Raw genomic sequence first — 11,946 nt, forward strand, 5'->3', positions numbered from 1 at the left:
GTTTACTGGGCTGCACTCATCTCCATCGTCCTCCGCTCCACCATCGCTCATCTCACGTCTACACGCACACCAACCTTATGCTTTGCTGGTCCACTATTCACACACATTGCACGCTATTTTTACACTCACTTGGTGGCTCATCCTAAGCTCCATCCCTCATCAGACCACCCTGGTTCCCCCTCCCGAGACCTCGCACCTGAGCCCGCATCCTTAAGGAGCCGTCGATCCCGTCGACTGTAGTCCCCTTTTCACCCTTGTCATCGACACCCTTCCCATCATCAACATCGATGCCATCACCACCCTTGTCATCGCCACCCTTCCCATCATCAACATCCATGCCACCGCCACCCTTGTCATCGCCACCCTTCCCATCAACAACATTCACACCAGCGCCACCCTCATCATCGACAGCTCCACCATCGACTACCTCCATGGCACCCTCGCCTCCCATTCTCCTTCCCTAGATCCCTTCTTTCCTGGGATGACCTGCATCACACCACATCTCCTTGGTCACCCCTCCATTGTCACCACTATCCTCGCCACCCTTGTCTCTCGCACCCTCTAGAGTGCTCTTGGAATCTCTTCCACTAGAGGTTCCTCTCACATACGATATTTTTGTAAGAAATATTAGCGGAGGATCTCCCATCCATCCTTGGTAGCTTGTAGGGGGCCATACTAGGTTCTAGCTTCCTCTTTTAGAACAAGGGGGAAAGCCCTAACCTTAATATCCTTTGTGTCTCTCTTGGCCATCACCAAATCATCCACGAATCCTAATGCATCTTCGTTGGGTTTTCCACAGAAAGTTGGAAAGGGGGTAGCCATTGATACAATGGATTTTAGAATGATGTAGAATGGCAAGAATCAAGATGTGAAAGAAAAATACTTTTAGGACATTAAGATGAATAGAGATACATCAAACGTGAGCTTATAATTGAGAAAGGGCAAAATAAAAGGTGTAGGTGATGCACTAATTTATGCCAACCACTCTACTCCTCCAAAGAAAAATGCAAGGAATTGCTAGAAATTGGCTTTGTGGCTTAGAACCACATGAATTGATAGGGTTGGAATAGGTTGATAAAAATGATTAAGCCTAATTGGCAAATTAGGGTGGTTCATCTTATTGAGATGGGGCTAACTGATAGAGAAATTGTAAATTGAAGGGGCTTGGAGAAGTCTCCTCAGTGGGGGCACCATTTAATGAGAGGGAAAGATTGGATGAGATGGTCTCTACACCCCAGCCACCTCTTTGACTCACTAAGGGGGTCCACTAGGGGAAGTGCTTCCCTAGTAGCTACCAAGGGGAAGGGGGGCACCACCTAGCCAAATGAAGGTGGGCATGAATAAAAGTACATTAAACATGACCTCATAATTGAGGAGGGGAAAAATGAAAGGCACAAGTGATGAATGGGTTTCTACCAACCACTTTGCTCCAAAGAGAAATGCAAGATGTTGCTAGAAATTGGCTTTGTAGCTTAGAACCACATGAATTGATAGGTTTGGAATAGGTTGATAAGGATGATTTGGCCTAATTTACAAATTAGGGTGGTTCATCTTATTGAGATGGGGCTATTGATAGAGAAATTGTAAATTGAAAGGGCTTGGAGAAGGCTTCTCACATTGGGGGCACCATTTAATGAGAGGGAAAAATTGGAGAGTATTTGTGGATGGGAAGCCAGGTCCTCCACACTCCACTGACTACTCCAACCGCTCCGACCGTTGGTGCCCTCTGATGGCTCCGACCGTCGTCCACTGGTGCCCTTTAATGGATTTGACCGCCGGTGCCCTCTGACAGCTCCGATCACTATCACCACCAGTGTGCTTTACTGCCAGTGCCCTTCAATGGCTCCGATCACCGTCACCACCAGTGTGCTTTACCGCCAGTGCCCTTCAATGGCTCTGACCGTCGTCATCACCGGTGCCCTCCACCCTCCAATTGCAATACCGCCGCCGAAGTTCCCTGACCACTCTGACTGCCATCACCGCCAGTGCTCTCTATCTCCGACCAACTGGTGCCCTTTGACATCTTCGACCGTCGGTCCCCTCCGACATCTCCGACGTGCTTGCCTGGCCAACTTCCATGGCACTCATGATAGAGGCAACACCCCTCTCCCTTTCCCAAGGTAGGGAGAGATCCTCTTGAGCACCATCGATCTTCCCTCTACACTACATGATGAGGGTTGGGACTTTGAGGAGGAGGAGGACACCCAATGTGTGAGCAAGGTGAGTGAGAGGCCTGTAGCAATACTGCGGTGCTAGTAGGTGGTGGTCGGAGAGCACAGTAGACAGTGTAAAGCATAGGTCTTACATGTCTGGCTAGTGAGAGGTCGACTCATCCTTGGAAGGTATACTTCCCTAAGAGCATCCACGCTCCCTTTTCCCCAACCCTAGTGTTTGTGTCGGTAGTCCTTGAGTCACCCTAGTGAGGACCGATGGAGTCATCCACAGCTAAGACAAAATTTGGCGATCACGATGGGACTCTCCTAGAGGTCAAGGATAGTCTCAATTTTTTTTTCTTTTGATGATTTTTGTTCATGGTGGTGAGAGGAGTGTTGTGTATGCCCCCAAAGACTAGAGCTTTTGGAGATGATTCACCCCTTTATTCTCCTCTTTGAACTAGTCATCATAGGGTTCTTCCTCATTCCCTGGCTCTTCCCTCAGCATCTTCTTCTTCTAACCCTATGGCTGCTCCAGAGCCATTGGCTACTTTCCTTAACCACGTGCAAGTTAAGCTACCAACCTTCAAAGGTACCATCACTGAAAATGCGGAAGACCATTTGCAGTGGTTCCTCACTATGTGTGACTCAAGAGGTCTCAACCGAGATGATGCACGCTTGGTCTTGTTCTCGACAACACTGGAAGAAAGTGCCGACCAGTGGTACAATCAATTTCCCATCAACCACTTCCCAGATTGGGCCACCCTCAGGCTACAGTTCTTGGCTACTTTTCGACCAGGGAACTACTTTGACCTCATTACTCAAGAGCTCAACCAACTCTCCATGAAGGCAGGGGAGTCAGTGGCCCAACTTGTCACAAGTGCTAAAGTTTTGGTCGCTCAGCTACCCCAAGATCCTAGAAACTACATGCTATAATAGTGGGTGCTTTGAGCACTCCCTACTCAAATGGCGATGAAGATGAGAGAGACCTTTCCACCCCAAGGTACCCTGAAAGGGTTCCAAGATAGAGCTACACAACTGGAGAATGCTCGCCTCATGGTGGAGCATAGTACCTCTTGGTCTCCACTTATCCTCGGCATGTCTTTAGCTCCTCCAACTATTCCTCTGGCCTCGATGGTAGCTTCTACATCCGCTTCCATGGACAAGCTAGCCAAGCTCAAGAAGGAGCTTGAAGATTTCAAAAGGTTACAACAAGAGGACGTGGCCGTGGCAACGCTAAGGGGAAGGAGATCGAGCAACTCAAGGTCAAAGATCCCAAGAGACGAGTCCAAAGATCTCAAGGTGCCCAGTATGTAGCTCACAAGGTCCAAATGATTGTCCCACCAAGAAATATTGCTCATTTTGCTCAAAGGCGGGCCATGAGGACAAGGAGCGTTACTACCTCAAGGGACTTCGCCTTATGGAACAACTTAAGCAAGGTGCCACCCTGCTTAATCCCTTCGCCGAAGACTACATGGTGACCCCAACTAGATCAATCGATGCAAGTGTCAGTTGGCGGCGTTGATGAAGGCACCCACCACTCGCTGTTATGGGCCTTACAAGGTGATAAGGAGAGTTGGAGAAGTGGCCTATCAATTGCTAATTCCAACCACAACAAAGATTCATGATGTCTTCCATGTGTCACATTTGAAGGCATATGTTGGTCCGGTGTGTGCTTGCAAGAGCTCAAGCTCTCTTCCCCCTTGCATCTTTTCATGGTATCAAAGCCTGGTTCATGCTAAGGGCTGAGCTGTAAGCAAGAGAACCACAGGAAGCGGTACGAGGGTAAGAGCTTCAACTACTCTTCCCTATTTGTGTTGGTGACTACACCCTTGTCGGGAGCTCTACGAACGGGAGGCACCGGCAAACGATCTCTGATTGAGGAGCTTGCTTCGCGGGAGTAAAGCTATAGGGCAACTATATTGTCCTAAGGACGTCATTTTCTGTGCCGAAAATGCGTTTCGGGCGAGTCTGGACCTCTGTTTTTTGGAAAGCAGGCGATTTCGAGCACTGCGGGTAAGTCATCGATTCTCTGCAGAACTCTATTTTAAGAACTGCAGGAAGACAAATTGGCTGTGCAGACACTGTGGGTGCTACAAAGAGGTCAACAGTTGCCATTGGGTGTATGTATGCACATTGAGGTCACTGGTTGTGACATTTGAGTGTACTATAGTACCGCTACAGAAAATACAACAGTTTGTGCAGGACAAACCAAAGTGTTGTTTCTAGTAAAATTGTGTGTCTGGCAAGATGTCAAATGATGGCATAACCCAGATTGTGGCTGAGAAGCTTGATAAGAATAACTTCCATGCTTGGAGGTTCAGGTTGACGAATTTCCTGATGGGAAAGGGCTATTGGGACTACATAGAAGGTGAGCATGAAGAGGCACCAGAGATACCGGACATAAATCTGACTGCTGTAGATGTGAAAGAGTTTAAAGACTGGAACCAAGGAGCCAAGAAAGTTATGTATTGGCTCTCCATTAGTATACAGGACACCATGATTGGGCACCTTCGGGATGCCAAGTCCCCCAAGGAGGCGTGGGACACCTTGGTAAAGCTCTATGAAACAAATACCAAGGCACGTAAGATACAGTTGAAGAATGAACTTCATACTGTGGAGAAAAAGAGCATGTCTGTGAATGACTATGCGTTGAAGATAAAGGGTATTGTGGAATCCCTTGCATCTATTGGTGTTGTGTCAGTAGATGATGATGATAAGGTGGAAGTTTGTCTACGTGGTCTCGGGCCACAATACAAGGCATTCAAGACATCTATTCAGACTCCGGAAAACATTCCCAATTTTACAGATTTGGTGTCTATGCTGATTATAGAAGAGAAGAGCTTGGGTGAAGACCAACAGTCTTCGCAAAACAAAAACAGTTCAGAGCAATAGGCCTTCTACACAAGTTCAGGAAGAGGACGAGGTAGAGGAGGCCGTGGATGCGGTCAAGGAGGTGGCCGAACAGGTAATCAGAATTATGGCCAGCAGCAGTAACAAAACAACAGTCCCAAAATTCACAACAACAACAACAACAATACACAGGTGGAAGAGGCCAATTCAGAGGCAGGGAGAGTCAAAGAGACCGTGGAAATTGGCAAAGGCAGTATAATGATGCACGTGGATGCTTTTATTGTTGTAAGCCTGGACATGTGCAGGCAGAGTGTTATAAGAAGCAGGCCGACATGCAAAATGGGAAATTGCAGCAAAACAACTATGCATCCTCGAGCAGAAACAATGACGATAATGAAAGGTTTTTGTTATGCAGCATGTCATGAATGCCATGTCCGAAAATGTTGAAGCAGCACAAAAAGATGATGTATGGTATGTTGATTCAGGTGCTTCGAACCACATGACAAGTCATGGGGAGTGGTTCAAGGAGATGAAAAACCCAGAAAGACCAGGTTTTGTGGAAACAGGAGATGACACTGCTCATCCAATTGCCCATGTTGGAGATGTGCCATTGTCTATGCAGGATGACAAAGTGAAGTACCTTGCAGATGTACTTCATGTACCGAACATAACAAAGAATCTAGTTTCAGTTGGCCAGATGATGGAGCAGGGTTTGCAGGTACGGTTTAACCCTGATGGTTGTTATGTTGAAGACTTTAAAGACAAGTGCAGGTTGGTTGCAAAAGGCAACAGAGTGGGCAGAATGTTTACGTTGAATGTAAACATGCCTGAAGTGAGTGCTGCGATGTTTGCAAATGGTTCAGGAATTGTTGCAGACACAGACATTTGGCATAAAAGGATTGGACATGTGAATGTGCAGAGATTGAAGTCTATGCAGACTAAAGGAATTGTGACAGGGCTGCCAAGATTTAAAGTGGAAGGTATGTAGAGAATATGCGAAGCATGCCAATTTGGGAAGCAAACAAAGCATGTATCCACGTAACAGATATGTGAGCAGAAATGTACTAGATGTTGTGCATTCAGATGTATGGGGTCCTACGAAGACCATATCTATGGGAGGCTGCAGGTATTATGTGACATTTATTGATGACCACACAAGGAAAGTGTGGGTATACTTCATGAAGGAGAAGGGTGAGGTGTTCACTCACTTTCAGAATTTCAAAGTTATGGTTGAAAAGCAAACAGGGAAATATGTAAAGTGCCTAAGGTCAGATGGAGCGGGAGAGTACTTCTCTAATGAGTTCTCTGAATTTTTGAAGAAGAATGGTATTCGGAGACAGTTTACATGTAGATACACTCCGCAGCAAAATGGAGTTGCTGAGCGGAAACACAGGCACATTGTTGAGATTGCGCGAGCATTGATGGAAGAGAAGAATATGCCACATAGCTATTGGGCTGAGGCTATTTCTACAATAGTTTACATCATGAACAGGACACCAACTGCAGCCATACATGATGTAACTCCAGAGGAGAGGTTTACTGGGAGAAAACCTGATTTGTCTCATTTGAAAGTTTTTGGATGCATTGCATATGTGCATGTGCCAGATGAGCTGAGAACTAGCTGGATCCAAAAGCTGAAAAATGTGTGTTTATTGGATATTCCCTTGAGCAAAAGGGATACAGGTGTTATAACCCTACTACACGTGAGTTGAGGGTAAGCAGGGATGTTGTTTTTGATGAGACGAGCAGCTGGTATGCTGCTGAAAAAGAAGCTATTGGGGCTGATGTAAGTGTAAGTGTGGTTGCACAGAATGCAAGTCAGCAAAATCATAGTCTTTGAGTGGACCAGGAGAGTCCTCTTCTAGTGGGTCTATTGATAGACCATGGAGTGGCAGGCTGTGTCATAATACCAGTCCTGCAAATGTGGTTAGTACATCACATAAAGGAAAAGAGAAAGTGGTTGAGCCCCTTGGTATGCCTGACATTTCTGCAGGGCATTCTCATGTTGATGGAGAGTCTAGTGGCTCAGAGATGAGCCTTGATGAGGAGCTTGGGATCCCAGCTATGAGAACACCTGGTGTAAAGAAGGCTATGGAAGCCATGAATGCAAAGCTGCGAAGATATGGGAGAGTGAAGAATCCTCTGCAGAGGTTTACTTACGATGGTTATGTGGCACATCACTATGCATATATGGCAAAGGTTGTGCAGGTTGTAGAGCCCACGTGCATTGATGAGGCTGGATGAACTCCCTTCCATGACAGTGTAGATGGATTGGTGGAGTACATTCCCGAGAAGGTGTTGGGCATGAAAACAAAAATACCTAAATTACAGTAATCTAAAAAATAATTACCTTCAATATCTTGGCCATCACCATAAACAAATGAAAATGATCTCCTTGCCACCTCCATCCTAAGAAATATACCACTGATATCAAATATAATACTCACAACACTAATATTTTACATAACACTTTAAGGTCTCCCTCTCTCTCTCTCTCTCTCTCTCTCTCTCTCTCTCTCTCTCTCTCTCTCTCTATATATATATATATATATATATATATATATATGTTTAGTATTTTATGCCAAGCAAGAAAAATAAATAAAAGTAAGTCAAAAGTAAACGTTTGCTTATCCAAATGTCAAAAAATAACAAATAGGAACTCACCAATACCCGTCAGCCATCTCAACAATTAGAACCACCTCTTGAGCGCAATGATGGGGCACTCTCTTTTGTGGATCTACATTGTATCTTTAGCTAAATGCATACCAAAGAGAGAAGCATCAATGTGAAAGATTGTATACAGAAAGATAACATAGATTACACATGTTACATCATTGCAAACATTCTCTTCATTGATATAGATATATCTATGAATTTTGTCTCTAGCGTTTGTAAGTTGCTATATCAACAGTTTGTTCTCTACCTTTTGGGCATAGATTAAACAAAACATCATGATTTATGCCATTTGAAAAACCTCCTTGTAAACAACATTGGTTGTGAAGACTTCGGTTAAACCTTCTATGCTGCTTTCCTATTCCATATAATGATTTATACACACTTTCACTGCATCAGATGATCTAACACGTGACATAGTAACGTACAACTGTCCATGTGTGAATACTTGTGTGGCCAAGTAAAGTCCCAATACACTTAATGTTTGTCCTTGGGACTTATTTATTGACATACCAAAGGCTAACCTTACAAGAAAGCGTATCCTTCTCATGTCAAAAGGCAGCAGCATAGTAGGTATGAATGTTATCCTGGGAATAAAGACCATGTCTCCAATGTTTGTAACTATAATGATTTCTACTTCTCCAATTGCAACATAGTCGACCACCGCACAGAAGGCAGGCATTTGTATCTTCCCTTATTTGTAGTCTATATGCATAATATTGCCGTTGAGTTACGGTCTTTGTCTCGTCATTTGAACCTTGTCTATTCCTACCATTGAGTGGAATTCCAACATGCCAACCATTCTCTCCCTCGAGGAAATAGAAGAACATATAATAGAGTATATACGAACGGTGTGCAGGTTAGATATTTTTTTTATAGCACCTGTGCATGACACTATTTGAATATCTCTATGCCCCACATGTAAATCATCCCCTTGACCCGACATGCTAGCTACTACCTCACTTCCTGTAGGAACCAAGTATTGCCTTGAAGTTGATCACGCTTTAGTGATGACCATTCTCAAATCTGCATGTGGACTTGACTGCAACATTTCTCTCATTCTACAAAGAGCACAGGCATACGGATTATATCCATACATAATTGTTTGCAACCTCTCAAGTACATTATGATTTAAAGAAGGCATCCTATGAAGTCTACTCTCTAATTCATGCTCTGTATCATACACATATAGTTGGGCAAATCAAGGAGCCACATCTCGTGTTTCATCAGGTATTACAGAACCAACATGATGATAGGTAGTACCATCGAGTCAGAAACAAGTGAAACTGATTATCCAAGTAAGCACCAAGTGAAACAAATGCCAAGGCATTATTGTAAGAGTGGATATTCTTTCTGTATTCCTTGCTTGTATTATCATTACCAAGTAGCAACTCAGCCAATGCAGGAGGTGGGTTTTTCAAAGGTAGCAAAGAGACATTTCCACTTCCACAGTAGTATTTGCCTACATATTGTCTAGGTTTCTTAATGCCTACATATTTGCCTACAGATTGTCTTGTCTCTCGCCAACCATACAATAAACACACAAATAGATAAAGACAAAAAGTCCAACAAAGAAACCAACCTCAAGTTGAACAAAGAATTGGATTCGAAATCACCAGCTTTGATGCTATCGTCCTTGTGCTTCCTTCTACACAATTATACGGAGAAACCAAAAAAAATAAAAAACTTATGATCTCTTTGTTTTTCTAATCCAAATACACAATAAAACGTAAGAGTAACTTTTTGTGTATTACATGATGGTATGAGAGAAAGAGAGAGAGAAAGACAAACAAATAGAGAGGGAGAGAGAAAGAGACATCCATCAATAATCTAAAAGCTTATTACATTATCTTTACCAACTTCCTTAATGGAATGCACTTCATAATTTCACTAAAAATGAAACGCTTTTCGTCGGAGCTCCTACATCTACTACCCACAATGTAAAAGCCATCTAGTAATCCCAATGCCTCTTTGATAAGAGGAGCTTGAGATTGTCATCTAGCCTATAAGGGTCCAAGACTATATAAATATACTGAGGATTAACATCATCCCACCCATCAAATCCAAGGACTTCCCATTTTAGGCTAGGCTGGCATCCAAAAAAGCCCAATTGTGGCATTTCCTCAAAGAAGACAGTATCTGACAATTTATTATTGTCATAAGTCAACTTTAAGATATTTAATGACATGTCTCTACATAAATCAAACATTAATAACAATCATGCTCTTTTTTATATTTAGCAAAGGAAGATTATAAGAAAAGAATGAAAAAATAAAATCCATTCAAATACAAAAAGCAATCTAGAACTGAATCCATTCAAGAAGAACACAACCAAATTTATTTTTGGAGGAGCTTATGCTTTGGGATACGTTTAATAACTTCATCAAATACTTGTCGTACTTGATCTCTTTCAACATGGACAATAGAGTCTATTTCATAATGATCAATCAAGCCCATGCTTTCTTTAATAATCATAAGCGTAATATTTTCATCTAATTTATTTAAATCTAAAGGTATTTTAATTTGATAAACATGGTTCCATCCAATAGCTTCAATTGGCCACCATGGTCGGGAGACCAAGTTGGACTATGGAAAAAACGATGCTCAAATTTAGCAGCAAATTCACCCTCTCCTCAAAGGAAAGAGTACTCCTCATGTGCTAAAAAAAAATGAAAGTAACCTCTTCCATCTTTGTCTCATACATACATACATACATACATACATACATATAAGTAGACGCATGACTACTATGTGCGTGAGTTTAAATTTTAATTGTAACTAATCTATGCATGCACATTGGTGTAAATAAATAAATTGCAACTACTATGTGTGTACACACGTGTGTTTGAATTAATACTGTAAGTCGAAGCCTTTCCTCGGTGCATGTGTGAGTGTGTGTGTGTGTGTGTATAAGAAGTTAAACTACTAATACATATAAGAACGTAATTGGCACAATGTATACTACAAAGTTAACGCACATACTAACTACATGCAATTCAAATCACAAACCCACACACACACTTCCACCCCATCCCACGCTTTTCCCATTTGGATGACTAAAATATTTTGAAACACTTCCACTCTATCTCTTTCTCTCTCTCACACACACTTACGCATACCCACACACTTTTTCTATTCAAATAACAAAATTAATAATAATAAAAACATACACACACACACACGCACGCACACGCATGCACACACACACACTTTTCCTATTTGAATAACTAAAATATTAACGTCTTTCAAATATTTACTGCTATTCAAATTATTAACATTCAAAACACTTTCAACATCAATATAAGGACTCTCTCAAACACACACGGCACACACACACACACACACACACATTGAACTCTCTCTCTCACACACACACACACAACACCCTAAACACAATCACACACATGGCTTGATTAATGCAATAACTCTCTCTCTCTCTCTCTCTCTCTCTCTCAAACACACACACACACACACACACACACACACACACACTTGCTATTCAAATTTTTAAAAAAAAATAAAACTTTCATATTTTGATAAGCTTTCATAATATGGAATTTTATAAAAATAAATTTTAATAAACTTCCATTTTATAATGTTATTGTTTAGGGATTTGAGTATGGACTATAATATTTGGGGTTGTATGTGTGTATGTATCTGTTGACATTGTGTGTGTGTGTGTGTAAAATAATGTAAGTAAATAAATGTCATACATACACATACACACACATAAATACATACACGGATAAAATCACACACACACACACACACAACTATTTCACTCTCTCTCTCTCTCTCTCTCTCTCTCTCTCTCACACGCACACACACACACACACATACTTGCTAATCGAATTAAAAATACTAATTTTTAAATTTTTTTTAAAATATTCTCTCTCTCTCTCTCTCTCTCTCTCTCTCTCTCTCTCTCTCTCTCTCTCACACACACACACACACACACACACACACACACACACCCACCCACACCCACACACACTTTTCTTATTCAAACAACTATACTATTTATCTCTCTACACACACACACACTTTGTTCAAATAACAAAAGTATTTCAAATTTATTTCACTCTCTAATCTCTCTCTCTCTCTCTCTCTCTCTCTCTCTCTCTCTTGCGTGCACGCATGCATGCACGCGCGCGCACACACACACACACACACAAACGCACTTGTTATTTATTTATTTTTTTTAAAATAATAAACTTCCATATTTCTATAAACTTTCATAATATAAAATTTTATTAAAAAACATTTT

Source organism: Cibotium barometz, chromosome 25, assembly GCF_041138505.1.
Source record: "Cibotium barometz isolate CiBa-2024 chromosome 25, ASM4113850v1, whole genome shotgun sequence".
NCBI classification, from domain to species: Eukaryota; Viridiplantae; Streptophyta; class Polypodiopsida; order Cyatheales; family Cibotiaceae; genus Cibotium; species Cibotium barometz.